Here is a 19,124-nt window from a genome sequence, read left to right as displayed (position 1 = left end):
GGTAAAATAATTGATTGACTGCTTACTGATAGATTGTTGATTAATGTAGACTCTGTTTAATTATGAGCTAATTAACATGCATGGATAAATTTAAGCTACTTAACTTTATTGGCTGGGAAGCAGTTTGTTATGTTTAGAAGGCGAACCCAGCTGGAGAACAGTGCATAACGTGTTATTTTGTCTTCCTGGTGTAGAGAGGATTTTGTCTCAGTTTGTTGTAAGAACAAGGGTTTTATTTTGTCTCCATGGGAAATATCCCGTGGGATTGAACCAGCCACCTCATCTGTGCCAGGGGGGTGGCTGACATCTTTATAGCTCAGCCTGGCTTTCCTAATTTCCCTTTTCACATTCTTGGCTGCTGCTGCTCTCTGAATGGAATCACAAATGTAAAAACACAACTTTTTCTGATTCAGGGCATTTTTAACTGACTTTGTAATCCAAGGTTTGTTATTTGTAAACACTCACAGTTTGTATGGGATGACAGACTCTTCACAAAACTTCATATAGCTAGTGACAGTGTTGGTCAGTTCATCAAGATCATTGCAGGAGTTTTTGAAGACGGCCCACTCATTGAAAACAACCTTTAAGAGTTTCAATGGAATCCTCTGTCCAGACGGGAACCATCCTACGCTCGGGTTTACCCCTCTCCAGAACAGTTTTGTAGGTTGGAACAAGGGAGACAGCATTGTGATCCGAGCTGCCTAGAGGTGCTTTGGAAACTGACTTATACGCTCCTTTAATGGAGCCGTAGCACAAGTCAAAGACCCTGGAGTGCCTCGTAGGACAGGTAACATACTGATAAAAATTACCCGATACCTTTTTTAGTTTACATTGATTAAAATCTCCCATGTTGGGTGCGTCTGGAACAATATATTGCAGACGCTGTACGACTCTCATAATAGTTTCTGTGGTAGTGATGGGAATTACGGCTCTTTGAAGGGAGCCGTTCAAAATAGCGGCTCCTCGTTCCTTTTTTTTTTAATGGGGCGCGCACTACTGTTTCTCTGAGAAATCACTAATATCTCATTGAGTGCTAAGGACGAGTATGTTCGTCAATTCAAATACTAACGTAGAGTGCCAAGGACGAGTATGTTTGTCAATTACGTTTTTTGACGGTGGGACGTGGATCAAAGCCAGATCCATCTCCTGTGAAAGTATTGTGGATGTTGAATGTGTAAAAGCTATTTTAGGGACCCATTAGGTGGCGACATTGCTCTCCAGATTAGAGAAAGGCGAGGAAAAAAGAGAGAAGAAGTAATGGGGAAACGGAAATCGCATCGATATGCATGAAGCATAACGTTAGCTGTGCCTGTGAACAGCAGTCAATCTGCTGCCACAATTGAGCCCCTCCGTCTCCGCTGCGATAGCCCCTCCATATGATTTAGTTGCCGACACCAGCGTCTTTCTGAAAAGTTACATTATTCTCAGCTGGGAGCCGGCGACACGATGTGAAAAAGCGCGTGCAGCGCACTTTTCAGTGCAGAGCAAACGCAGAGCAAACGCAGCAGAGCCACCAGACACTCCCATGGAGGAGGAGGAGGGGGGTGGGGCACGCAGGGCAGCATACAACAATTGACAGTAAACACAGACCCAGACAGCAGGCTCGATAGACAGAGACAGGCAAACAAGCTAGAATATCTGATGCCCACCAGCAGTAAATCAAGACCAGCAAGAGGGTGTAGGGTCTGCGCACGCAGGGGCCAGCGCTGCTGGTTGCAGCTAAAAAATGTTATTTGGCCAAACAAAATTCCTTTGTTTTCACTGTTTTATTGAAGGAAATTATTTTTGAGGTGTCATTACATCAGAAAATATTAGCTGGGGGGTCTGGGGGGAGGTTAGGTTTAGGCGTGGGGGGTGGGAGAGCTTAGGTTTAGGGTTAGGGTCTGGGGGAGGTTAGGTTTAGGCATGGGGGGTGGGAGAGGTTAGGTTTAGGGTTAGGGTCTGGGGGAGGTTAGGTTTGGGCGTGGGGCGTGGGAGAGGTTAGGTTTAGGGTTAGGGTCTGTGAGAGGTTAGCTCCTAATGGGGGAGCAGTTGACTAATGGGGGAGCAGTTAGGCTAATGGGGGAGCAGTTGCCATAAGCGTCAAAGATGACTTCCATGGGTTTACATTGAGTTTAGTCGGAAAGCCCAAGTCGTTTCATGGGTCGCTCAAGGGTACCATGTTAGTAACAAGCGACACACAAGGGACGGGACAAAGCGTCAATATGTTACGCGCTCGGAATGAGAATGGGTTGGTGTGTGACAAGACATCGCCGGAATGTAATGTGTTAGCGACTGTTCTCATACTGTCGCTTTCACATATAAGCTGGTGGACTCGGTGCGATTGGGGGGGTGAAGTTGCAACATTGTTGCGATTTTCATTTGGTCTGGTTCGCTTTCACACAACAATTTGTCAAGCGCACAAAACTTTCCGAACAATGTCACGTGGTCGAAACAGTCACTCGTCTATTGGACAGAATAGAGAAGGGAAATGTCTCCTCTCCAGCAGGCTTCTTGCCAGGCTGAGGGCTGACTGAACACAAGTGAATCCAGAAAATACAAACCATGGAGCAACACCACCTGCGATATTGGGATTTCTGATTTTACTTTGGTGTTACTATCAAATAATTATTTAACAAGAATGTGCCCAATATGAGCAGCAGATGAGGCAGCAAGCTGTTGAGCATTTCATTCTGCATATGAGTAGCCTACATACCGAAGGAGATAGGCAAGCCGGCCAGCTGTTGAGAAATGTGATGTTGTCATGACGACGTATGTCATGACGACGTATGTCATGACGACGTATATCACGACGCGGTGCATAGGTACTGTACACGTGTGCATGCCGCAGTGTTGTTCCGCCACAGAGTTCGTTTGCGCGTTTGTATTGCTCTACAATACATACAGGTGCATTGATCACCGATACACACACCTGTCTTGCATGGAGAGGTTCCGCCAAGCTCAGTGAAAAATCTGGCTATTTGTGTCATAGTTGATTATTGATAAACATACTTTATCATAGAACACTTAAGATATGATATGAGATGGGGTCTTCTGGTAAATTCGGCATATAGTCTATATGCCGAATTTACCAGGATTCCACCAAGCAGCACTTGAACACAAAAGTTAAACTTTTCAAGGTTTTCTACGGTACAGTACAGCCCACCGGTGAGGAGGAACATTCTTAAAGTTTGATATCCATGCTGCATGGTGTAGGCTATGTATTGTAATTATTACAGACATCACCACATTTTAATACATATAAGGAGTCTGGAGATTTGAAGGCTGTTGGCAGGGTATTTTTCTTCTTCTATTCTTCTTCTGGTGCAGGGTTGGTTGATTTCACATTCACTCAACATCAACATATTAATTTACAAACATCTTATCATTTTGATCCAAGTGTGCCTATCACCAGATAATGGAGAATTAGCTTGTCTGCATGCAATAGCCTACATGATTCAGATGTAACGTGACATGATTTCGCACATTATATCTTCCTCCAACAACAACAACAACAGCAACAACACCACAATCTTTGGAGGCAATCTCTGTTTATTATGATGCAAGAAATTATTAAGCAATCAAATAATATCCTCCGGTCATGAAAATCGACCATTGCACTGACAGATAAATGTTGAAATTCCCCAGCATAGTAAATCATCTCAAATCTAGCAGTATTTTGAGTGGTTTTTTGTAAAGCTCCCAGATTAACGACTAAACTCATGAGCAATATATACTTAACATTAAATGTCAAGAGAGCATACGAGTAACAAATTATGATGAGCCATGCACATGCAGATTAACGTTACACACTTTAAACGTAATTTTCACAAAGCCTTTGAAGACAGCATCAGTGTGCCTGTAGGTCTGCAACATTAGCTTCCATCCATGGTGCTCGCCACTCAGTCGGGTTCAGCAGATCAGTCCGGTGTCATGTCATCAGTCCAGTTCCTTGAGGAAACGAACAGCGGTACCATGTGGTTAAGCACTGTTAACGTTACACATTCAGTTGCAGTTATCTAACGGTGGCAAGCCTTAGCAAACTCCCTAATGTTAGCGTATGACGCTAGCTAACACAGCAGGTCTGTGTTAAGGGCTCATTATACTCGAGCAAGCTCCGTGGGGGTGGAGCTCTGCGAGTCTCCGCGAGTCACCGTGCGGACCTCGCGCTGGGGCAGATGCTATTATACTCAGAAGTGATCACTCAAGTGATCAGCATGTATTGTACAATGGTAATAGTGAGAACAGCCCGTGAAAAGTCGCAATGAAACACTATTATGTGCAGTACTGAGTGTGCTTTCACTCTCAAACGACCGTACATCAGCACATGAATGAATCACCAAACTTGTTTTTACTGAAAGCCGTTTTAGTTCTCAGCCCTGATTGCCTACTCTGTGCTGCTTTTAATCTCTCTCAATAATGCTCTCAACACAACACATTTACTTGGTGAAATGACTAAAAACGAACAGTTGCAAATCAAAGTTTATAGCCTAGCCTACCACATGGGCCAAGAAATGTGGGGAAAACACAGCTCAGTGTTCAGGGCTCAGTGGCTTGAAAGCGGCCATGTTTGGAGAGAAGCCGTGCGGAGGTCGCGCTGTGAGAAAAAAAATCAGGGACACGGTGGGCGCCCAACGGAGGTAGCGAATAACCACGCCCAACAAATTTACGTCATTAGACGCGCCCGCCCCTCGCTCCACCCCCGCGCCCTTCACGGCATGGTGAGCATAAAGCAGCCTTTAGCTAGGCCAGTTGGTTGGTAACATTACATACAATGAGAGCCAGCACACAAAAATGTCCTTTCGTCAGGTTTATTCCAGCTTTTCACCAGGTACAACACACGGACGTTTCAGCCTAACGGCCTTCTTCAGCGTGTTGCTGTGTCAGGCGGAGATGACGTTTAAATACACTGAGAACGGAAGTACTTTCAATAAACGAAATATCAAAATTCAGTTACAATATATAAAGAATTCAAAAACCAAGCAATACACAACACAAAAGTTCCATTGTCAATTTTTTTTGTCTACATACAACAATGTATGCATATAAATAACAATAGACTGGTCAGTCCCACTGTGTGGGAGAGCAGAACCAGGCCTAGGTAAAGGCCCTGCTGTATTCAAAGTGACAGGTAGGCGGAGTAAGTCAGGTCTGGACTACAGATAGATACAAAACAAAATACAGAATACAATAGAAATGTTTTAAAACAAGAATTATGCTTAAATAATTGCACGTTTCCACTATAATGGCCTAGAAAGAGGTCCCGCTGTATTGTGATAACAGACAGGAGAGATTAAGCTAGGGCTGGAATGCATATTACTAAGTACATTAAAAATAGACAATATAAATATGTTACAAAATTGCACATTCAAAGAAAACAGCTCAATAACAGTTCCTCATTTAGTCCTTTCGGATGCTCTGTCTGAAGAGTGTGAATCCAAAAGGCCTCTCTCTGTAGCAAGGCCCTATCTCTATCCCCACCCCTTTTCAATGGACTGACAATTTCTATGCCCTGAAACCTCAGGGTGCAAACCTCATGTCCCATAGCATTGAAATGTCTCGCTACAGAAGATTTTTCATCCTTATTGCGAATTTTACTCTTGTGCTCGGAGATGCGGGTTTTGAGTTCTCTACGAGTTTTCCCCACATAAACATTTGAACAAGGACATTTTAACAACTACACAACGAATTTAGATCTACAAGAAATTCTACTTTTAATGTTGTACTTCTTGCCAGAGTGTGGGTGAGTGAAGGATTCACCTCTGATCATCGCATTACACTGCAAACAGCTCGAACAAGGAAAATTACCATTAGGTAAATTGGATAAAAAATGTGTAGGGCGTGTATAACAATCAGCCCTGACTAACATGTCTCTCAGGTTTCGAGCCCGCTTCTGAGCAAAAATAGGGGAAATTGTGAACGCGTGTCCTACCAAGGGGTCACTGCACAAAATGTGCCAGTGGCTGAGAACAGCGTTTTTTATTTCATGCGACACCGGAGAAAAAGTTGTGGCACATACAATTTTAGTGCCGTGGCCCGAGGGAGATTTGGGAGTGAGCAGGTCATGTCTGTTTAAATCCCTGACCTTCTGAAGGCTCACATCCAGGTCATGGCTGTTGTAGCCCTTGGCCCGGAAACGGTCACATAAATCTGAAGCTTGTTGCTCAAAAAGTGTGTCACTACTACAGATTCTTTTAACTCGAAGGAGCTGGCTGTAGGGTAAACCCCTTTTGAGACTGGGGGAGTGAAAACTAGAAAAATGTAAAAAGCTATTTCTATCCGTCTGTTTTCTAAACAGATTGGTGGTCAGTGGTACAGTGTTGTGGACCAAAACATCCAAAAAAGAAACTGATTCATAACTGTATTCTAAAGAAAACTTAATCGATGGCAGTCTCGAGTTAATGTAATTCCTGAATCCCTCGAGTTCACTGAGAGAGCCCGTAAAAATGAAGAAGATGTCATCTATAAATCTAAACCAACAAAGTAATAATTCTGAAAAGGGGTTATTACGATATACAAAGTCTTCTTCAAATTTACCCATGAACAGGTTGGCATAGTTTGGAGAACAAGGACTTCCCATACTAACACCCTGACACTGTAAGTAAAATGCACTTTCAAACCTAAAGTAATTAATTTCTAATACCAGTCTAGCCAGATCCGTCAAGAAACCAGTAGGGGGTGTCGGAGTGTGTCTTTTGTCCAAAAAGTGTGCCAGGGCTTGCAAACCCTCCACATGGGGCACATTTGTATACAGACTATTAACATCCATTGTGCATAGAATGCTATTTTCTACAGTGTGTTGTAAAGAACTCAACTTATTAAGAAAATCAGTGGTGTCTTTGACAAAAGAAGGAAGTGTGGCCACCATACCTCTGATGTGTCGGTCAATATATTGTGAAATGGGTTCAGTGATGGATTGGCTTCCAGCGACAATGGGCCTCCCAGGGACTGTTTCTGTACAGCTCTTGTGGATCTTAGGAAGAGTGTAAAATACAGGGCGCACAGGATGTTTCTGTAGCATGAATTTATGTTCATCCTGACTAATAAATGAAGAACTCAAAGCTGAACTTAAAAAGGCATCGACCCTCTGTAGAAATTTAACAGTAGGGTCCCCCATCAAAGGAGTGTAAAATTCACACATACCAAGCTGTCTCAAAATCTCTGTTCTATAGGATTCTTTATTTTGGACAACAATGGCCCCTCCCTTGTCAGCAGATTTAATAACAATAGAGCAATCACTAGACAGTGAAAACAGCGCTTTCTTCTCTTCTTGTTCAATGTTGGAGTAAAGTCTTTTTTTATTGTTCTCGTGTACCTTCTGCATGACATCCTGCTCGACCAGTCTGCAGAAGGTGGACACAGAAGAGTTCAAAATGGGCGGAACAAATGTACTTTTAGCCCTCAGGCGTGTAGGCTCAGGGAAGGATTCGGGTTCAACACCCAGAGTCTGTGTGGAATTAGTCTGTGTGCGGGGGGGGGCCCTTGTCAAAAAAAGCCCGAAGCTTAATATTTCTTAAGAATTTAAACATTTCTACTCGAGTCTTAAATGGGTCAGCTTTAGAAGAAGGAACAAAAGAGAGACCTTTTGACAGGATGGAGATCTCCTGCGACGATAGGGGTCTGTTGGAGAGGTTGATCACGTTTTGCTCCCCCGCTTCTGCCTTCCTCTCCCTCTGTAGGCGTGATCGGTGGCGTCTGCCACCCCTGCGGGTGGGTCGTCTCTTGCTACCCGTCTGGTGTAGTATCTGCTCTGCGTCATCGTTGGTCCTAAAAAACGCCGCCGTCTGCCCGTCGTCTGGTCCTCGCTGCCGGACTCCTCCGTGGTGTCGCATGAAATAAAAAACGCTGTCCTCAGCCACTGGCACATTTTGTGCAGTGACCCCTTGGTAGGACACGCGTTCACAAGTTCCCCTATTTTTGCTCAGAAGCGGGCTCGAAACCTGAGAGACATGTTAGTCAGGGCTGATTGTTATACACGCCCTACACATTTTTTATCCAATTTACCTAATGGTAATTTTCCTTGTTCGAGCTGTTTGCAGTGTAATGCGATGATCAGAGGTGAATCCTTCACTCACCCACACTCTGGCAAGAAGTACAACATTAAAAGTAGAATTTCTTGTAGATCTAAATTCGTTGTGTACTTGTTAAAATGTCCTTGTTCAAATGTTTATGTGGGGAAAACTCGTAGAGAACTCAAAACCCGCATCTCCGAGCACAAGAGTAAAATTCGCAATAAGGATGAAAAATCTTCTGTAGCGAGACATTTCAATGCTATGGGACATGAGGTTTGCACCCTGAGGTTCCAGGGCATAGAAATTGTCAGTCCATTGAAAAGGGGTGGGGATAGAGATAGGGCCTTGCTACAGAGAGAGGCCTTTTGGATTCACACTCTTCAGACAGAGCATCCGAAAGGACTAAATGAGGAACTGTTATTGAGCTGTTTTCTTTGAATGTGCAATTTTGTAACATATTTATATTGTCTATTTTTAATGTACTTAGTAATATGCATTCCAGCCCTAGCTTAATCTCTCCTGTCTGTTATCACAATACAGCGGGACCTCTTTCTAGGCCATTATAGTGGAAACGTGCAATTATTTAAGCATAATTCTTGTTTTAAAACATTTCTATTGTATTCTGTATTTTGTTTTGTATCTATCTGTAGTCCAGACCTGACTTACTCCGCCTACCTGTCACTTTGAATACAGCAGGGCCTTTACCTAGGCCTGGTTCTGCTCTCCCACACAGTGGGACTGACCAGTCTATTGTTATTTATATGCATACATTGTTGTATGTAGACAAAAAAAATTGACAATGGAACTTTTGTGTTGTGTTTTGCTTGGTTTTTGAATTCTTTATATATTGTAACTGAATTTTGATATTTTGTTTATTGAAAGTACTTCCGTTCTCAGTGTATTTAAACGTCATCTCCGCCTGACACAGCAACACGCTGAAGAAGGCCGTTAGGCTGAAACGTCCGTGTGTTGTACCTGGTGAAAAGCTGGAATAAACCTGACGAAAGGACGTTTTTGTGTGCTGGCTCTCCTTCTCCTACCAAGTATTCTCCTGTGCCGTGCACCGAAACTTTAGAAACACCGGTGAGTGTGCTCGCTGTTGGCTTATGCCAATTTGTTTGAACATTACATACAATGCCAACAACAATATTATGAATGTAACCCCCATCGTTTTAATATTATTTGTTTTGGAAGCCACAACATGACGTTAATTTAAAACACGTTTGTATGCAAATGTGTTATTTATTGTATTTGGGGTATTTCGGATGACTGTTGCAATGGTATACTTTAATTGTGAAATTTGTAACGGGAAGTTTTACTTCGTTTCGAACTCAAGCTCTCACTCTAGTGCCATCTCCGCTGCGCAGGCAGCCACTGGAAGAATGTTATTTTTGCTCCAAAAATGATCTTTATATAAAACCAACCACCCACCAACAGGTGGCGTGGTACATCCCTGGGCTGAGGCGGCCACCCTCATTCCTTACCCACGTGACTATGTCACGTCCGCCAGACCAGGGGAGGCCACTCCTTCGTTTATTCCAGCTCGCTAGAGGACGTGTTTATTGAAGCTCCGTGTTAACTCATAGTTTGCCCCCTTTCCAAGGATCGCTTATCGCACTGGATAGTGGAGGCGATTGCTTTGTCATACTCTGCCGTGGGTAAGGTACCCCCTGAGGGTATCAAGGCGCATTCTACGCGGGGCGTTGCGACATCTTCCGCGTTGTTGCATGGTCTATCGGTGGAGGACATGTGCGCTGCGGCCTCATGGTCCTCTCATCACACGTTTGTTAGATACTACAGCCTTGACATGTCCGGTTCGCGTTTCGCGCATGCGGTACTGTCAGTGGCAAGAAGGTAGTATCTCATGCGTCGGTGTTGTGTTTGCCCGCCAGAAGCTCCGTCTTACTTTAACATTTTATCCAGTTTTAAGCTATATTTGTGTGTGCACCTTTTAGCTATCTTTTAGTGTATTATCAGAGCTTCACACCAGGCTTAACATTTTGTGATCGGACATCTGGATACATTATTCTGGACCTAAACAATCCACCGCCTGGAGCCGCGTCAGTGACTCAGCCCAGCTAGCTTTGGAAGCTAGGCTAACCCGTAGCTGGATCAGATCTCAGCCCTCCACGGGCATATTCACATTAGTTGGACCTTGCTTTTGTTTGCCGTGTGTGGGGAACCCTCTGTTACAGAGCCCCGACCGGCCGGACTTCTCTAATCCACAAACAACAACCTGAGCTAAAGCTAGGCTAAGCTAAGCTAGGCGAGTAGCCTAGAGGGCTAGCAGCACCCGGATACTCCCACTGGTGGTTTGCCTGTAACCTAGACAGGCTAGTGGTGAGATTTCTCTTATCTCTCTGTGTACAATCATGCCATACGATCCATCATCATGTATGAACTGTAGTCTTACCGTGTTTGAACTGGTCAAAGATGTCTCCCGGTTGCAAGTGGAAATCACAGAGAAGAATTGGTCCATCAGGAAACTCACATCCACACTGCAGTCATTTAATTTAATCCCAAACTGCGATGTTGACAGTTTGGGCATCGGAGATGACACCACTGTTCCGTTGCTTAGAGAATCCCTCCACACCAGCAATGTTTCTTATGGGGAGGATCCGTGGCGTAGGCTTGGTGCCAAACTCAAGCAGCCAGTCTGCTCGACCCCCTCCACTGCAGCTGCTGCCTGGATCTCAGCTACCCGCTGCCGCGATAGAGCCCGAGGATCTCGTAACCTCCAGCCCCCCTCATGGTCTCTTGAGCTTGAGAACAGATTTAAACTCCTGGAGGATGAGACCGATAACCCGCCTGGTCCCCTGTACTCCTCAGTACTTCCTCCGCCGGCCGTGCCTCCCAGCCCGGGAGCACCATTCAACTTATGGAGCAACGCCCAGTTTCCACCGCTGTCCAGGCCTTCGTCTCCTTCGTCTCCACCGATGTCCATCGGCTTGTCTGCAGTACCTGCTCGTCCTGCTCGGACCCGGTTCGGCACCCGGCTCTGGCTGCTGAAGGAGGCCGTTTCCAATCGCCCTGAGCAGACCAACGGGAGTATTCCAGCTGGGCCCCTCTCTTCTCCCGCTGTGGGTCCTGGTGCTGGTTCTCTCTCTCCGCCCGGCCCTGGTTCCCCCGGTCATTCGGGGGTGTCACCGAACCCGCCATGCTCGAGGGAAGTGGCCGCTAACGTTAGTTTGGTCACTAACGTTAGTTTGGTCACTAACGTTAGTTTGGTCGCTAATTCCTTGAAGCCCAATCAGTCTACAGGTCCCGACCACCGTTCCTCACCCCTGCCTCCGCTTTTCCCTCTAACAGTAGCAATTATCGGCGACTCTATTATTAAACATCTTCGTTATATTAACGCCATCACGTTTTGCTTCTCCGGGGCCATGACAGTTGAAATCATAGATAAACTCCCTGCCATCCTCACCTCACTCCCATCATCTGTCACAAAACTAATTCTTCACGTGGGCTGCAATGACACTGGCCGTCAGCATTCCGAACAAACAAAACAAAACTTCATCCGCCTTTTCGATTTGCTTACAGCTAGTGGAAAATCCACATATCTGTCTGGCCCAATCCCAACTCTCCGTCATGGTGACGTGCGATTTAGTCGTCTGTTAGCGCTCCATTACTGGCTCCAATCGTCCTGCATCTCCCACGGCATCACTTTCATTCATAATTTCAATTTATTTTGGGAACGCTCCTCCCTGTACGCTGCAGATGGCCTCCACCCAAGCTCTCTAGGCGTCCAAATGCTCAGTGCAAATCTCCATCAGGCTGTTGCTGTCCACTCGGCCATGCCTGCTTGACTGTCTGCCCCTGCTGCTCACGTTCACCTCTGCCCTCCCTCCCCCTCCCCTCCCCACCTGGACATTCCTGGTCAACAGCCCACAGACTCCTCCGATGCAAATCCTCTCACCAGCTCCCCCTGGCAGAGAGGAGGACGTATCACCTCCACACCATCCTCTGAAACATTTTGTCCTCTCTCTGTGACTGGCTGTCGAATTCCAGTTCACACAAACATCAAACGGAACCTGTGGAATTTACCATACATGATGAACTATATTAACTTTGATAACCTGATAACCATTCCATTACTTGACAATGTGTATGTGTCAAAATCGGAAATTGTGCTATTGCTCTGCCAAATCACTGTATGCATATCAAATGCTCGCGCTGCCACCGTAAACTCCCATGCTCGTTCAGTTAACAATTCCAATCTTATCACTATTACCTCTAAGAGCCCCCACTCACTCACACCTGCCACATCCACCCACTCCCCCTTCACCTTTGGCCTATGGAACTGTCAGTCAGCCGCAAATAAAACTGAGTTCATACAATCCCTCATTAGCCTATCAGACCTCCAAATACTCGCCCTCACCGAAACATGGATCCGCCCCGATCACTCCTGCTGCTCTCTCCACCGACTCCACCTTCTCTCACACACCTCGCCCCACGGGCCGTGGGGAAGGTACCGGAATCCTTATTTAAAAAAACTGGAAATTCACTCAACTCTCTCCGTTGAACAATATCTCATCATTAGAATATCACGCAGTCCTGGTCTCTTTTCCCACTAACATTTACATCATAGTCATATACCGCCCACCTGGAAGCAATCTGAAGGACTTTACTACTGATCTTGACCTCTTACTCTCATCCATCCCAGATAACGACACCCCTCTGCTGGTCATGGGTGACTTGAATATCCACACAGACAAACCCCATGCAACTGATTTCACCTCTCTCATATCCTCCTTTGGCCTCACACTGATCCCCACTCCTCCCACACACAAAGCAGGCAACATCCTCGACCTCATCATGACCCGTAACTGCCCGACATCAGATCCATCTGTCACTCCTCTGCACCTATCTGATCACTTTTTTCTTCAATTCACCGTCTCCCTCCAAAATCACCGCCAACCCCCCCCCCCCCCCCCCCCCCACAGCTGGTTTCCTTCCGCCGTGGTATCCGAACTGTCACTCCATCTCAACTCTCCAGTGCAGTCATGCTCACCATGCCCTCACATCTTGAATTATGCAGACTCCCGGCCGATGAGGCCACAGACACTCTCTGCTCTGCACTCTCCACTGCTATTAATAACCTCTGCCCCATAACCACCAAACCTGCCTGGAAAACCCCCCCTAGTCCATGGCTCACTGACATTATCAGAACACAAAGATCAACCCTCAGATCAGCGGAGAGGAAATGGACCAAATCCCAAAATCCCTCAGACCTCACTGATTACCATTCCCTTCTCTCATCATTCTCCTCCTGCCTTACAACAGCAAAAACCTCCTTCTATCAGAACAAAATATCCAATGCCACTGACACCCGACAAATGTTCATGGCCTTCAACTCATCATTGAACCCACCTCCCCCACCGCCCTCTACCCTGATCACCTCAGACATGTTCGCCACTTACTTCACTAACAAGATTGCCGCCATCAGCAGCCAGTTTTCATGCCCCACCCATACTCATTCTCCACGCCCTATCAACAGCCCTGCTCTCTCCTCATTTTCCCCCTTAACAGAGGAGGAAGTCTCCAAACTCTTAATGGACTCTCGCCCCACTACCTGCACTCTGGACCCAATCCCATCCAACCTCCTTCAGTCAATCTCCTCTACAATCATTCCTGCTGTAATGCAAATCATCAACTCCTCACTCACATCTGGTACCTTCCCCTCTGCATTCAAGCAAGCATGTGTCACCCCGCTACTTAAGAAAGCATCACTTAATCCCACCCTGGTTGAAAATTACAGACCTGTCTCTCTCCTGCCCCTTTTATCAAAAGTCCTTGAACGAGCTGTCTCCACCCAGCTCTCCAAATTCCTCTGACAATAACTTGCACAACCCAAACCAGTCGGGATTTAAACAGGGGCACTTCACAGAAACCGCACTATTAACAGTCACAGAATCATTACGCCTGGCTAGAGCTGCCGGGCAGTCCTCAGCATTACTGCTGCTTGATCTGTCGGCAGCATTTGACACGGTCAACCACCAACTCCTCATCTCCACACTGACAGGGCTTGGCATCTCATATCTCTCCGGGAGATCCTTCAGAGTCTCCTGGAGGGGAGACATGTCCAAACTCCATGTCTTATACACAGGAGTACCTCAAGGCTCAGTCCTCGGCCCTCCTCTGTTTGCAGTTTACACCATCTTCCTCAGTTCCATCATCCATTCCCATGGTTTCCATTACCACTCCTATGCTGACGACACCCAGCTCTTCCTATCCTTTCCACCCAATGACCCCACAGCCTCAACACATATCTCTGCTTGCCTTGCTGACATCTCCGCTTGGATGAGTAAACGCCATCTCCAACTCAACCTCGCTAAGACAGAACTTATCATCATCCCAGCCAATCACTCCATACATCAACAACTCAACATCAACCTCGGACCAACTCAACTTGTACCTGTATACTCTGCCAGAAACCTAGGTGTCATAATCGATGACCAACTCTCCCATAAAACTCATGTCGCCTCAATCGCTCGGTCATGCAGATTCACCCTCTACAATATCAGGAAGATTAGACCTTATTTATCCATTCACACCTGTCAACTTCTGGTTCAGGCACTGGTACTTTCTCGTATTGACTACTGTAACACCCTTCTGGCAGGCCTCCCTGCAAGTACATTCCAGTTGATCCAAAATACGGCAGCTCGAACTGTTTTCAACCAACCCAAAAGAGCACACATCACACCCCTGCTCATTTCCCTCCACTGGCTCCCCGTAGCTGCCCGCATCAAATTTAAAGCCTTGTCACTCGCCTTCAAAACTGCAACAAATACAGCACCTGCCTACCTGAGCTCACTCATCCATCTCTACACCCTCTCCCGCTCACTACGCTCCGCTAATGAAAGACTCCTGATACTACCCCCTCCAACTAGTCCCATGTCACGGAGCGGTCTGTTCTCCTCTGTGGTTCCCCGGTGGTGGAACGATTTGCCACACTCCATCCGTTCCGCAGAATCGTTCCCCATCTTCAAAAAGAGACTCAAGACCCATCTCTTTTATGTTCACTATCAAATTGATGATTAAGAAGGATGTGAATGGAAATAATATTAGTTATGGTTGAATGTTATTGCTGTATGATGTGGAATGAATGGCTTGATGCAAACATTTTATACATTGTTATTGTTTGGATGTTGCTGAATGTGTGGCTTGATAGTTGAATTTTAATGCTGTTTGCACACCGTGTTTTGTATACTGTTATGCACTTTTATATTGACTATGTTCTTTTACTCTATGTTCTTATACTCATGTTCTGTACGTCGCTTTGGATAAAAGCGTCTGCTAAATGCAATAAAGTAAAGTAAAGTAAAGTATCGTTGCCGCTCCCAATGCCACACGGTTGGGCATGGGCGTTTCGCCATGCGGCCGTGGTTCACCGATGCCTCTCGGGTCGCTCTGAGGAGTGCTCCCGGCAGCAAGGGCGGTTGAATTTGGCACTAGAGTGAGAGCTTGAGTTCGAAACGAAGTAAAGCGTTAGGGTTGGGCTACAAACCGGGTTTTACGAGTGAGAACGAGAGCTCTCACTACCCAGCCTTGCTGCGTCGATGCGTCGTTGGATGCGTCATTCTCAGTGAGCTGGAAGAAGGAGTGGCCTCCCCTGGTCTGGCGGACGTGACATAGTCACGTGGGTAAGGAATGAGGGTGGCCGCCTCAGCCCAGGGGGGTACCACGCTGGTTGGTGGGTGGTTGGTTTTATATATAATTTTATCTAAATCATTTTTGGAGCAAAAATAACATTCTTGCAGTGGCTGCGTGCGCAGCGGAGATGGCACTAGAGTGAGAGCTCTCGTTCTCACTCGTAAAACCCGGGTTGTAGCACAACCCTAACGTTTCGGTTGTATTCTTTCTGACTTAACCGTGAGCAAGGAAGCCAGCCAGACAGAGAACACACAGAACACACACACGCACAGACAGACGAACGCACACACTGACAGCGACAATCTCATAATCTCCTGGCGGAGATAATAAAATAGAATAGAAGTTACATAGCCTATGTACAGTAAGTGTCACAAAAATATGTGCCTTCTCCATCAGTCATTCTCAAGCACCCTTTAGTAAAGTGAAATATCTGAGGTACCTACTATTTCCTCGCACTTTATTTTTGCACTCCAGAGAACACTGAACGTCTCGGCCCACATGTGGGAAGTGCGCTGTATGCTAACGACAAACATGGAAGAAGCAGATGAGAACACGTTGATTTGCCCGGTGGATGGGAAGTTAAGATTTAAAAAACTCCCTGATGGAAACGTGGATAAGAACACGGTTGTGTGCAAATTGTGCAACAAAGAATTTGCATATTCAAGGCAGCCTCCGGTATCACCTCAATGCTAAACATGTTGCAGCTGCCTGGAAGCCAGAGCTAACGTGACATCATAAGTGGTGACATCCAGGTACAGTTTGAGATGTCCCTGCTTGGAAAGCCATTGCTCACTAATGATGTCACTCAGTATTGTGACACTACTGAAGATGTCATCAATGTGTCACATCACTGGTGATGTCACTGATCCCTAATGTCCCTAGGAGGCTATAACTATAACTATAAAAGGCACTTATACCAAAAAGTCCACATCTGTGATTGGTATCTCATAGCACTGATACCAGGATTGGTCAGCAGCATGTCAATGGAGTTCTGAGAAACATTCAGACGACAAATAAATGTATACATCAAATTTCTTAAGAGTGCATGAAAAGTGCTGACACCTGCATTACAAAACATTTCACTTGCACTACTCCACCTGGGTTTTTTCAGCAATATCCTCATACAATCATTGTAAGCGACCTGAAGTTTGAGGAGGCTAGCTTTATTATACTTGACCCACAAGGGGGCAGTGTACTGTACATAGGGGTACCGTATGTCCTAAAGAGATTAATATTTACAACATCAGAACAAGAGTGGAATGTCCTTGCCAACATGTTCGCCTGAGCATATAACATACGCAACTGTCTGTACATGTCATCATCATCAGACATTTGATCTGTAATAAAGTGACCTAGATATTTTGTTTTATCACAGACAGATAGAACATTCTCTGACAAATAAAAAACAGTAAAACTGAGGTCCCTGCCTGTCCCCTTTAGTTCTACAAATCATAACAACACTCTTGAAACCCAGCACTGCTAGGGGAAAAGATTGCCAAATCGTCAGCATACATAATATGGTTTACCAAGGTGTTTGTTACCAATCACACAACCAGTCCAGCTGGTCAGATAGATCCTTGTACAGATCCATGTACAGATTAAAAAGAGCTGGACAGATTAAAAAGAACTGGAGGGAGAGTAATACCACATTCAAGACAACTCGGACCGCCGTAAGTTTCAACACGCAACCTCCAGCCCGGACAGATTTGCGTTCACGCTGCACCTCCCGCTCGGGGAGGAAACCAAACTGTTGCTATAGCAACCCGCGTTAGCATGGTAGCTACCTACTAGTGAACAATGCTAACCGAACATGCTGAATGCTGAATTTCACACAAAGCGAAACAGATGACACAAACACATATGAAATGTTAACATTACATAATTAAGACCTCAAATGGTGTGTTAAAACGTCAACAAACATCTTTATAATAATTCTGTGATTATCATTAACGATGCAAGTTGCCATTTTGATGTGGCTGTGACGTCAACTCGGAGAAACCGGAGCTCTGGATGACCCCCGAATTTCCGAGCTGTAATTCCGGTCTGAACGACCGTTCAATTCACTTTTTACAGGTCGGTCGTTTTTCCGGTACGAGTTGTCTTGAACGGGGTATAACCTTCCCTGCCTCACCCCACTACCAACACCAAAGGGGGTAGAAACTCTATTTCCCCATTTTACCTGCATGTTCTGGTTGGCATACCAGTATGCCAGGATACGAGTTATGCTGCCAGGCACACCTCTTTGACTCAATTTTAAAAACAGTTTCTGGTGGTTAACTCGATCAAAAGCCTTAGAGGCATCAATAAAGCCAATTAAAACAGAAGAGTTCTGCCTTATTATGTTTCAACCACTTCTTTCAAGGCATAAATACAGAGATTGGTACTGTGCTTAGCCTTGAAATCAAACTGATTGTCTGTGGTCGAAATAAAACTACTTGCGCAATCTAATAAAATCCTTTCCAGTACCTTGGATAACACGCCAGAGCAATCGGCCTATAGTTATCCAGGCTCCCTACCTTACCTGCTTTGTCTTTGATGACAGGTACAAGAGTAACAGACAACATAGAGTGAGGCAACAAACCGTGGGTCATAAGACCAGGAAAGCAAATGGCAAGGAGCACAGCAACCCTAGGGCTAGCTAGCTTAAAGGGATACACCACTTTTTTTAAGTTTAGCTCATTTCCCACCCCCCCCCCCCCCCCCACATAGCCAAGTATACAGTATACAGTATACAGTGAGCTACATCAAGAAGTTAGTAATTATCGTCATAGAATGGAGGCCAATGGTATCGCTGTTAAAAATCCGCTAAAACACACATCTCACGGCGCTAAAATACATGTTATGCTTCGGGGAGTCACCTCACGATGAAATATCAATCTAAAATGCACATAGCGGTTCTTTGAAGGAAAATAGACAGACGGCACTACTCAAGCCCCTCATAGATTATTGGGCAAAGTTAGACTACTGCCTTATTCATTGGGACTAATATTGCAGTGCAAAGCTTTTGTGCACAAAAGTAAAAAGACTCAACCATCGTTGGGGGTTGAGTTGAGTTGAGTTGACCCCCCTAGATTCCCGAGCGTGGCGCACGCCGCTGCTCACCGCTCCCCCAGGGGATGGGTCAAATGCGGAGAACAAATTTCGCACACTCAGGTGTGTGACAATCAGTGGGACTTTACCTTTACCTTTACCGTGTGTGAAGCGCTTTGAGATTGTAGATAGGCATTAGAAATACAATCAATAACGGTAATAACACTCTCAATGTGATGACTGACGGGATGGCAGTATGCTTCAAAACACTATACTTTTCTCCTTTACGGTCAGTTTTTTCAGTGTAGTCTTCAGGGAGAAAATGGTCTGAGCAAACGTGCATCCTCCATAGGCTTTCCCTTGGTGTGTTGGGATCAATGTTGAGAATAGTGAGCCATTCCTTCATCCGGTCTGCATTAGTTGTTGGAAGAACGTGAAACTTCACAATTG

Source organism: Poromitra crassiceps (assembly GCF_964638095.1).
Source record: "Poromitra crassiceps genome assembly, chromosome: 14".
NCBI lineage: Eukaryota > Metazoa > Chordata > Actinopteri > Beryciformes > Melamphaidae > Poromitra > Poromitra crassiceps.
The sequence above is the reverse complement of the archived record's forward strand: the minus strand, read 5'-3'. Positions refer to the sequence as shown.